The sequence below is a fragment of the Notothenia coriiceps genome, unplaced genomic scaffold (genome assembly GCF_000735185.1).
Source record: "Notothenia coriiceps isolate Sejong01 unplaced genomic scaffold, NC01 NC01_scaffold00036195, whole genome shotgun sequence".
Taxonomy (NCBI): Eukaryota; Metazoa; Chordata; class Actinopteri; order Perciformes; family Nototheniidae; genus Notothenia; species Notothenia coriiceps.
In genome coordinates this window covers 11,397-23,948 of record NW_011368896.1, presented here as the reverse complement: position 1 = coordinate 23,948, position 12,552 = coordinate 11,397, and the positions used below count along the sequence as shown (strand labels likewise).

General features: G+C 36.8%; 1 long non-coding RNA gene across 1 annotated transcript; it reads right to left on the bottom strand.

Moving 5' to 3' along the window:
- Positions 1 to 1,012: 1,012 nt before the first annotated feature.
- LOC104963399 (uncharacterized) lies at positions 1,013 to 3,001 on the bottom strand. Its single transcript, XR_800310.1, has 3 exons — positions 2,173 to 3,001; positions 1,420 to 1,488; positions 1,013 to 1,062 (listed from the first exon to the last, which is right to left on the bottom strand). It is a non-coding gene; the product is annotated as an uncharacterized lncRNA (long non-coding RNA).
- Between the last annotated feature and the right edge of the window lie 9,551 nt (positions 3,002 to 12,552).

Sequence of the window (12,552 nt, the reverse complement as noted above, 5' to 3'; positions counted from 1 at the left end):
AGGTAGGTAGGTAGGAGAGAGAGAGAGAGAGAGAGAGAGAGAGAGAGAGAGAGAGAGAGAGAGGTAGAAAAGATAAGAATGGAGGGAAGAGAGAAAACACCATTGTGAGAAATTGGGGTGCAGAGGAGTCAAATAAAACATTTGGAAAGAAAGGTAAGAGAGTTATAAAAGAAGGAGAGGATTAGTCAGGAATTACAGGTTTATTAAACACGTATTTTGTGTCAGGAGTGATCGGATCAGGAAATGTGTACACAGTGCGACATTTCTGAGTGTGGAAGCTCGTGTCACAAAGCAAGATAAGCGGGTTAGCTTGCCATCGAAACTCAGGTGTCAGAATAGGGGAAAGAGAGGGGAAATTAAACACAAGAACAACCCCGCCCTGCATTGCAAAGCTAGCTCAGTTAAAATAAAACAAATTACAACTAAAACCTTAGTTTCAATGCCTTTAAATGATATCTTTAATTAGATGTGGCAAAAGACAAAACATCACGGACAAAGCGATCACTTGTTTTTTCAGCTTTTCATAAAAAAAACGAATCTAATCGATGGTTGAGCTCAAAGAGGGAAAGACTTCGTTCATCTTGCTTTGTGATACAGTCCACTGATCATGCAATCCAAAAAATAAAAAACCTCACAGCTGGAGAACGCTGATTATCGCATTATTAACAACAAGTTTGTGCAGAAAAACCACCACTGCAGGAAATAGGTTGAGGTTTACGATTTAGGTTTGTAGTTGTGATATTATTACTATTCTCTAACGCTTTGTCTGAGGCACCCCACTGACAAAAAAGCACTTAAAAAAAAAAGTTGCTTTTCTATAACCCTGAAATGCAACGCCCCGATGAACAAATGTCACTTTGGATGAGTCAGTTTGGTGTTATTTTAAATTCCTATCCTGACATGACGTGTTTGATGATTCATCTCCCCTTACTGACATGAAAAAACAAAATAAAAAAAGGTGTCTGATTTGAAGCAGGAGGGGTAGTGAGATATATTAAAAATAATTCATACTCCACCAGCAGATCCAGCGAGGTTGAAGAGGTCAATGGGTTTAGTGGCACACTAAAAAATGTGAGTATGTCAGTGAGTTGATTTCAAATGTCATGGGTCAACTAAAACTGACTTTATATGTACTCATGGCACCAGTGACAAAACGATTCATACATACCTTATATTGTACCATTCACAAATGACACAAAAACAAATATTAACATGGTTTAATAGCTACAAAATAAAGGTTGCCAACCGCTAGAAGTTACGTTAGAGATGATTAAGTGTATGCATGGTTGATGTGACGTTAACTAAGAGATTTAAAAAGCAGCTTAATTTGTGGTAACACTTTGTAGGTCAACAGCAGGGAGAAATACAACCTGTCAGAGGGAAATAAAAAGCCAGGTAATCCAAAATGTGAACGCCTACCTCTGAGGAGGAGAGGAAGGGATGCCCGGACCCGGAGATGGTCAGGTAGTTGTCACTGCCTCCAGGAAACTGAAACATAAAAGGTGGAAAAGTTAGAAAAGGGTGTTGAATCAGAAGGAAACATACACATTCTCCAATACCATATATTCGGGATTGTGGGAAACGGTATTGTCTGTGCACACAAAATGAAAGATTGACAATAAAGTTGACTTTGACTTGACTTTGATACCAGTGGTGTATGTATTGAAGTACATTTAATACTTTATTCTGGGCTACCTGTACTATGCTTGAATATTTTATTTGTATGTTTTTGTATCCTTCTACACAACTAAAATTTGAAAACCAATATTGTACTTTATACTCCACTACCTTTAGGGATTATAATAATCAAGCAACAAACAGATATCTACACTTATATATATTAATAAAAACATTATTTATATAGCACCTTTCAAAACACAGTAACAAAGTGCTTTCACATACAAAAATACAAAGAGCAAGTTAATTAAACAACAGCATCTAAACATAAGAACACAGAGTGAAACACATAGAAAATAATACAATAAAAATACATAAAATAAGGATAAATGAAAAATAAAAATCACATAAAATCAATTCTAACGAAGTGGGGGGGTTTAAGTGACTTAAAACAGCTGACGTTGAATGACTTTGGTTAGACATATTCAAAGCAAATGCAAAATAAGTAGCATGCTGTTGGTTTGCATGTGGCCCCCTATCATAACATAGAGTCACCTTGTTGTCTGAGTCAAATCCATTGAAAGCCTGCGGGTCCAGAAACTCTGGGTCACCGTCGTGCTGCCCGGTACCGTCCGTTAAATCCGAATAAAAATTCAGGTCCATCTTTGTCAACTGGGCCTCATGTATTAAACGCTATGAGGCCCCTCTTAAATCCAACAAAATGTTTCGCAATTAAATAAATCTCCTATTATTTGTTAACCTGTTTTCCAAAATGTGTAGTTAAAGTCCAAGTCAGAAAGCTGGTAATTGAGAAAAAGCGACCCCTAAATACCGAGTTTAAATCTGCTATTTCTTCTGACAGCTTTTGCACAGATGTTTGATTAGCTCACACCACTAAAACGCAGCATGTGCACGACAGCAACCGTACCCAAAATAACCTGTGTGCTGTCTGTCTGGAAACGTGGCTGTTAACGCGTATTTCTTGCTGACTTGTCGCACCACGGTTTAGCTTTAGCTGCTTTTGACGCAAAGCTGCAGCGACAAGCCCGGCGCCCGATTGTCTGTGTTGTCCTCAAACGTCACATTTAACCAACAGCCGCAGAACGTGCACAGGTAGATTAAACGTCACTGTTAATGACTGCTAGATACGTCTGTAAAAAAAAGGACTACGGTTGTCTTAATGTGTCTGACTGACAGCGGAGGAAGGCAGACCGAATCCCCGGTTTTTGCTTCGTGTTTTTTAGGCTGCTCAATAGATCCAGAGCCACGGAGCATGGATTGAATGGAAGGTTGTCAGCTCCGGGTGTTGAGCAATGCATTTTTCAAAATAAAGTGGATTGCAAAGAAAAACGAGGAAATGTTGTTCGTTTTTTTTGTAGAAATACGTTCAATAGGTCGATAGAATATATATATATTGTTGAGCTGAATTTCTACTAGTAGGGCTAGGTATAAAATATATACCAATAGGAGGAGGATTTGCTTTTTTATTTTGAAAATACAGTCAATATATTTTGAGGAATAAACTTGACATTTCTAAATTAAAGTCAATTTTTTAGTGCATACACATTATTCTCGCGATGCATTATTATCTTATATCTTTCCCTATGCCTGGCACAGTGGCACTATACTCTTCCTCATCTTCACCATCAAGTGAATACAGCACTACTTTGTTGTATTGCATATGGGGTATAAAGATACATTTGCATAGTTTGCATTAATAATAGTAGTTTGATATATGCTATCAAGTTTAACTTGAATCTTTAAATGCAAGTTTATTTTAATTTGTTTAACTATATTCTTAATTTGCAATAAAAACTCCTCCTCCTTTGATTTGTTTTTATTTTGTATGTAATACAAAGGCCACATTCTCAACAAAGTAACGACATGACTCCCAATATTAATTGAAATGCTTTTATAGATAAAGAAAATGTTTTTATTGATTTAAAAAATAGTAGGCTATTATTGATTTAAAATGACATGCATCCGCTAAGAAAAATAGTCCTTTGTTACTGTTTGAACTAACGTAGCAACGGCAGGCACTGCTTCGATAGCGTTTTTGCGGAGCTTTTTGACTAAAGATTTGAAAACATCGCTGCTTGCTTTAAAAGTAGCACAATTCATTATGTCAAACCTTGGAAAGTATCCCTACCCTAATGGCAAAGTAACTGGCAACTGAATATGTTTTGCCGTTTGATGTCTATGGCTGGACCGTTGCGTAAAAAGGAGGGTTTCTGCCCCGTTACTTCTCCGCTGTTTTCTTGTCCCAGTTTGAAAAGCAAACTACCGGCCAAACTGTAAACAGTTCAATCGACCGGAATTCTTTCTGCAGTTGTAAGCGTCCTTAACAACGGTCAATAAATCCTTGACAGCGGTCTGTCTCTGTCTGTTCTGGGTTAACAACGTGTCACGTGTTCTGAATTGACCAATCAGAATCGAGTATTCAACTAAACCATGTAATAATAAATAATAAACTGTGTTCTCGACATTTTTCATTCTTAGCTCTAATATTCTTCCATATCAATTATGTTGTATGTTTCATACTCAATGCTCTTATTTCTTAATTGTGTCATGTAACTGTAAGAATTGCTAATTGACAAACTATCTACTTTTGTTGTTATATATATGTTATGCAAAAGTAAGATCACCTTTTTTTTTTAAGGAGTCGTCTGTACCATGAGTAGAACAAATATATATACAAAAATAATAATTGAATGTTGTGTTTCTATATGCTAAAAATCACGTTTTGTTCAGGCTCATTTCTTTGCTAGAGATTTTATTTTGAAAAGCCCGGACAGGAAGTGGCCTGTCACGCTGTTCTTCTATTCCTATCCCACATATGTGTTAGCTTTGCTACAGTAGATTTTTGACCACCAAAGATCGTGTGTTAAAACTAAAAATCACATATGAAGACAAAGATGATTCTTTTATTAAGTCAGACATTTGGAATACCAACTACTCTTACCTCCATGCTCACCCCCGAAATCTGATAAATGTTAGTTTTTTGTCCCACTTTTTGCAAGTGAACTTCGCCCAGATTTCCTCAAATATCACAACAACGAACGAACCCACTTCCGGATTGTACGTACAAGTGGAAGTGACGTCATCGCGTCAAAAAATTAAAGGGGGAGTTTCGTGTTTCCAGAATAAACGACAGTAAATTAAGCATGAATTTATCTCTGGTGATTTTTATGGAATATTTTTGAAAGGACGGTAACAATTAAATAATAATTATACAGAGCAATAGTAATAGTTTTTAACTTTATATAACATAAGAAAGTACAGTGTGTTTATTATTTATAAAGCCAAAATCGAACTTTATAACTGTGAGAATTTTGCGGTTTTTGTCTTATTTATCATTATAATGAACATTGTTAGAGCGTTTTGTGTAGGTGGTCAGAGAAAACGATCATACTCTGAATGAATGTTTCTTAATTTGGCAGATTCTCTCCAAAAAATACATTATATTACAATAATATTAGATCAATCAGTCCATATTTGTTCCATTTGGTTATTGTTCTTTCGTCTTGGCAAAGAACACTTTAAATTACATGTATTAAAAGTCACCTATCATGCTATTTTTAGGCAATAGCATTGGTCTCAGATATAAAAATATATTAATGTATCTGAAGTGGTTTGCTCAAAATACCAAATAGATCACCCATTCTAGCCATGATCAAGCCCCCAGAACAACTTTGAAATCACACAGTTTATCAATAATCGGTGTTACATTATGGAATGGATTTAACCCCATTGTCATCAACAATTCAAATATAGACAAAAATGTTTTGCAGAAAGCAGAAACTTCCCAAAAAGGTCTTTGGGAAGTTCCTAAGAAAGGGGAAAAAACACACCGCAGTGAAGGTCTGTCCTTGTGTTTGCCTTAAAAATAAAATAAATATAAATAGGATGAGAACTACTGTATGGTAAGCATACATGGAATAGTATGAATTACTAGTTTATTTACCTTTTTTCTACTTTATTTTCCTCTTTATTGATTTGGCCTGGAAATTACCTTTTTAAATTCTATCTTTAAATCTGAAGTGTGTGTGTATTGTGTGTGTGCCATAGGGCCTACATTGCAAGAAGATCAAGCCCAAACCATGGTTAACAGTTTATTAAATGTCAGAAAAAAATCAATTGTTTACATAAAATAATCATGATTTTACATATTTCAACATTATTATCCAATTTGAAATACATCTTGGAAATTAAAAACATGTGATAAAGTGAGTATATGAAATGTTTATTATAGCAAAGCAGAATAGGTTAATTGTTTCTTGAACTCCACCAATGGGATACAACAAATACCTTAAGAAATACATAAAAAACCCACACTTTAAAAGAAAAACATGATAATATTCTATATTGAATAAACAATGAAGGCTGCTGTAGTTATCTCTCATGCCTATAGTTTTGTGGTAACGTTCACGCCACCAATGACAATAGTGTAGGCATACTGCTGCTGTGAGTTGCTAGCCTAACTCTAACCCGTGAACGTTACCACAAAACTATAGGCATATGTATATTATAGTTCATAACAGGTAATGTCAAAGCTATGAACTGCATTGTTGTAGTTTAGCTGCAATATAGGCTATATGTAACATCTAACATTTACAAAAGTCACCTGTAATAGTTACCTTATTTAGGACTAGATGCCGTTTGCATGGTGGAGAGCAGCAAGGTGATGAAGGGACCTTTGAAGACAGCGCCACTGCAGCAAATGCGCACTTCTTATCTCATAATTATGACTTTTTATCTCATTATTTCGACTTTTTATCTCATTATTATGACTTTTTATCTCATAATTTCGACTTTCTTATCTCATAAAAAATATTTGGTAATTATTACATATATGATTTTTTTGGTATCATATTTGATACGTCAGGCGTTTATGGCAATTTATTGAACAAAACAACGTCTCCTTTTGAAACAAATATTGATTATTACATTTGGAAGATTTTGAACATGTCACAACCCGAACCAACAGGCTATATAAATACAGAGTATTTCTTTGCCATCTAAAAGTACATGCAAACACAAATTATGTTGTACTTTCTGACTTGGTCAATACAACATAGATTATGATAGCCAAGGAATTGTTTTAATGAAAAAATCTATAAATTGTGGCAATTATTAGCAAGTGAGTCATTGCAACATTTGACTCACCGGGTTACAGAATGACCGGGTTACAAAAAAAACACGTAAATATCTAAATTTTGACTTTTAATATATTACATTTTAATCTTTAATTAGTTTAATTAAATAATCTGAACAGTGTTTTTGGCATTGTGGTAAGCATAATGCAGATTGTATCATGAAATGTACACAACTAAATACCTGCTGTATACTACATTTGATACATTTTCAACACGATTTTTCTATGAAATAAGCTACAAAATATAAACTGATTATAAATTGCTTCAATACAGTACATATTCATAGTGAAATATCAGTAACAATATAAAAGTAATTTTTACCGTAATTTATTCAATATTGGCAAAGATGTCGCTTCCAAAAGCGTCTGAACCGTTACATGACGGTAGCCATTTTGGATTTGGTCATTAAAAGCGCTCTACAGCCTGCAGTGCCCGGATGATCCACCAGAGGGCAGAAGACATTTATCACATTCGAATCACATTGTATACAACAGGTATTTTAGGAATGTAGGCCTACTAGTCATTTGGATGACGTAGAGGTCTCAGCAAATCATGTATCCAATATGATACACTTGGCGTTATACCTTTATATATTATGTTTCTAACATCTTTCAGATTGTGATTTTATTTACCTGTCATTGTGCCATTAAAAAACCCAAGAACAGTCAGTGTAGAGTAAGCCTATATAAATACACCGGTGGGTTTAAAAAATGTAGCGCGCAGATAAAATTAAGAGATTCCCCTTTCTCCTTCATACCACTTCCCATCTCTCTTCATGGGCTGTGGCCCTGTCACAACCCTCAATCTTCTCTTCTTGGCCCATTGTGATAGCAGGACCAAGACGATCACTGACCCAGAACCACAGATCCAAAGTGCAGGATGTAGCGCATTCCCAGCCAGACGAACTCAGTGTCGGCCATCTTGGCTCTCTTTTGGACCCATCGTTTGCTGGTGCACTGTCAGTGGATGGTAGACCCAGGTCATGGTTACGTTCTCTCTGCAGTAATCCAAGGCCTCATCCCAAGTCTTATTCTCTTTTGATCAGGATCACTTGTTGTCATTGAAATGGAGATTTTTTTTTTTTAGGTAACTATTCTTATGGTCATTATGCAGAAAAACTCAACTGTAATAATTATAGAACTTTCTTACAATAATCCTTATGTGTTTAAATAAATTAAAAAGTCCCCACAAAAAAATAGGGTAAATAGATTACAAAGGGAATAAAAACCAATGGGAAGCGAAATATAAGTCCAGAAAATGACGCTTGGCACCTTATAAAAGCCAGGTTAAAAAGATGCCGTCTTGAGGATAAAAACATGACTAATATGATATTCAAACTTTACAGTTAGTAAGAATATCTATATCTCACAGTCTATTGTAAGATTAAGGACAGAATTCCAGATCAGTGATTCTGTGTATATTAAAGATATTTTCACAAATAAAGATATTCAACATGAATGGTAAAAATATATAACTGAAGACTTGAAATAAGAATACATTTACCTATAGACTTTGCAAAAACTACCGTGCATAGCGTGAGAAAGGGTTTTTCATCTGGTGCAGTTGTTTGGAGCTCCATTTTCCATTGGCTTACAGTCATAGCACATGTCTTTTTGGAGGCTTCATCTTCCAATGAGCTCCGGATCCCAGGTGTCTGATTAAGAGAAATTCTTCCCTATCTGACCAACTCCAGATCTTCTCTGTATGAACAGGCCGATCCACCTCCATCCAGGGCCCATTTTTTGACTTGAATTCTGTTGAAGTGACTCTGTTGTGACTCCACTGACCAGGTCAGTGTGATGTTCTACTGCAGTAGCTCTGAGCCTGAAGCCATCGTTCTTCATATCCACGAATCGAATGGTATTTCTGGTCCCTGTTTCCTGTGAGAACGAAAAAGACACATTTTACTTTTGGTTAATAATGTAGATTGAATAATCCAGAAAATAGGCCTATACTTCCAATTAAAATGTTTTTAGAACAAGTTAGTAGAATGTATCACAGTTACCAATAATTGTTATGTTTATATGTGAAAGGCCAAACATATGGTTTCAATTAATGTTAACTCGACACACGACGTTGTTACACAGTATGGATATGATTTATATAGCGTTAACAGTGACATATACTCACCATCGTAGCAGATGAACTTGTTATTTAAGAGAACAATTGACATTGTAAAAATCCTTCCAAAGTGTATAATCATCACCGAACACAGTTCCCAGAATTGCTCACCATTTATTGTTCTGCTCAATAGGGATTCCCCCGGCAGAGACCACCCCGCCCCCCTCTGCCACTCTTTGATATCTCCTTCATTTATGCTCCTCAGTCCAATCCAGGCGTCTTTAGTCTGTGAAGAGTTAGTCAGTTCTCTCGACGTCTCTCATGTCAGGACACTGTGGGCCAGGTCAGTGAAATGCTCTCTGCAATAACTCCGGCTTCTCCCAGGTCTCTTTTTCTCTCGAATGAAGTGGTACTCATAGAGGTGGACATGTAAGAAGGAACACTGACCTAAAAACAGAGACAATCTGCAGTGATGGAGCTGACAGTATTGACAAGCATCTGATCATTAAATCAAACTCATGAGTACTAAAATCACCCCAACCTCTTACACTCATCCCCTCATCTTAACGGAGCTCGAGTTCACTTATTTCACGTTTTATTGTTATGAAGATTGAGCTGTTTTCATGGCTCCAGATGTGATATCGCAGTTACAATCTGATAAGATGATTCCACTTCACCCATCAGAATCAGCACAAACAGACTCCACTGGCATCTTTTGCTCTGTTAGTTGATGAAAGCAATATTGTTATTGATCATTTATAAATCGATAAATGGATGTCAGTTACATTTAAATAATATTTGAACACCTAATGTTTCAGTTAAAGTGGGGTAGCTAATTTTGGAGAGATCAATCTGCACTTCCTTACAGAGCCCCTCCTACACACACACACGAACGCGCAATGACCAATAGGGCACGAGATAAAGTTTGTGCACAGATGGAAGGCCTGGACAGGGCAGGTAGGCCATCCAGTTACTTTAGACGGGCCGGCTCAGATGAGTGGTCGTGCTTTTTACAGCACTTCCGGCTTCCCAGATGTACATCTTCTTTATGGATTTTTTGTCAAAGCACTTCCGAAGTATTCATTGCTATCGGAGTTAAGAGCATTCCCCAATGGAATATAACAAAGAGTGATATCTCGAGCCGGTTTCTCAAACTTGGGTCCATCTCAGCAATTCCGTGACGGGGTGGAAGCGGAGGTTCGTTTCTCAGCGCTGGATTTGTAAATCTATAAAGGACAATTTGAAAAAATAAATAAAAAAGAGGGAGATAAAATAGTCGGGGAATAACGAGATACTATTCCAAACGGGATTAGGATCTCGTTATCACGACTTTTCTTTTTTTTCTTTCTCCTTTTTTTCCCATGTCCCTTCTAGGGAGCCCGTAATACACTCGTATAGGCACACACCTTAAATAATGGTATGTTTAGTCACTATGAAAGGTGCCTTATTTGAATGAGGACATGCAAACACCTAGTCAGGTGCGCCGGATTCATTTTAGAAGTGGGGGGGGGGGGGCCAAAAAAGTCGCGTGTGTCATGCCCAATCCCAAACACGCCTACACCACTCCCCCTCCGTGACGGAGTGACTCCGGTGGGAGTGACACATGAGGCTCCCTCCTGTCAGATGGAGGGAGTAAATACAGCGGCAAAGCTTTGGGACAACTCCCCTCTCCCGGCAGAAACGGGAATGGCTCCGTATAAACAAAAAACCAAATCTAACGCTTTTGTTTGGTTGTAGTTGTACATGGATACATTTGAATGGTGTGGACAATGTCCTATTTTGATAGGTTCAAATGTACATATCTTTCGCTGTTTATGTCTGCCTGCTTTATTTTACCTAATGCAAAGTGACCTGCTGCTCATCGAAATCAGATCGCATTGACCCGAAGGACACATTTTGATTTGTATACACTGTTGGAAAGGGAGATTCCTAGCTTTCAGATGATATCAGAATTGTTTGATGTACTCCTAGCATCAAGCAAATTTGTCACATTTTTATTAATGACTGTCAACGAGTCTCATTTTGAGAAAAAGGGCCTCAAGGTTTCCTCTTCTCTGGAACCAATCGGATCTGATTGATTATTAGCAAATGATCAAAATAGTTACGGAGGGAAAGTATTTTTTCGTTTGGATTACTGGTCTGCAGGGGAAGTCCCACGAGTGGTGGTGAATATGCGTGTGTGTGTTTGTGTATTTTTGCATGTTTGTGTGTATTTGTTTGTTCCCGGGGAAGACCCTCGCGCAGAAACACCGGCGTTGTTGATGCCTGCTGTGACGTCAAGTTACTCCGTTCTCCGCTTGTACATTATGCCGTTACAACTTCAAAGTTGTATTTATTTATCATCTGAATTTGCCACGAAACAAGTTTTAATATTCTGAAAGCCAAGACTTTGTTATTTGAAATCAGATGGAAAACAAACTGTAACGGACCCTGTCGTGTTATCTATGAGATTACTATACTCCTTACATTCATAATTTTCAGCAAGAGGAGGGGGAAGCGGCGCTGTGGAAGAGCAGAGTGGCGAGTGGAGAGCTGTCTTCATCTCCTTTACAAGCTTCAAACATGCCTGCTAGCTTTAGTGAGATTGAATATAAACAATAGAAAAGATACCATGATTTAAAGATGTTTGATCAGTTTCTTTATTATGGGTAAACTAACTATAATGAAAATTACATTTTGTTTAGGTTGAACTCGAGATTTGCCTGTGTTAGGCCTACTGTATGCTGTATACACATCGTCTTCCAATAAAAACATTTACCACCTTTTTTTGAAGCAGGAAAATCTTGTTTTTTCAGCCCTGATAATGTCTACGGAACAGGCTGCATACAACGCAAAAAAGATCTTAAAAACCTTACATGAACCTAAAGGTAAAACTCAGGGCAAAACATTTCCACTAGACTCAGATAAATGTATTTGTTTTCATTAAAATGTCCAGCGTTCTTGGTAACAGTGCCAACTTTTTGTAAAAAAAAATAGTGTGAAACATTAGATAAAGTTATTATTCAACAATGAACATTGAGATTTTAATACATACATAAAATTATTCCGAAGTGATTTCAAGATGAAATAAATGATTTAAAGGAATAAATGAACATAAAAGGGTTTTAGATGTTATTACTTGCTTGATTGAGATGTGATTCATTAAATGTTCCTCCCCTTTGGAAAATATTCTGAAGGAGAATATCTTTCTCAAAAAATAAACAAAAGATGAAAATGACTGGAATCAGGAATCCACACTTACTTTTTCTGAGTCGTCCTGTCAGCTGCTCTCTCTCTGGTCTCTCTCGATGGTGCTGGTGATGACTCAGACTATCAACGAGTCGGCTGCTTCTCTTTGAGCCACCTTTGGGCAAACATATTGAATATTAAAATTCAGATGTCAACGAGATCCTGTAAATGGTTGATATAGGATCCATTGATGCACTAATGAACTATTGAGATGTTTATATATTTTATATTTTTTTGTTGAGGATATTGCTTGATACCAAATTGTCAAAATAACTTTATAGAACTGTCTGGCTGTATTGACCCCTCATATTACAAGTGTCGTCAATATTATTTTTATTTCATCCACATCGTTTCTTTATTCTGAAACACAAGTCAAAAACCTTATCTCTTTGTTGTCTCTATTCGTATGAGTCTTTCCATCCAGCTACTTCATTCCTGTAAGGCTATATCTCAGGAGAACGTGAGGAAATTCATTCAAGTTTGCACAGTC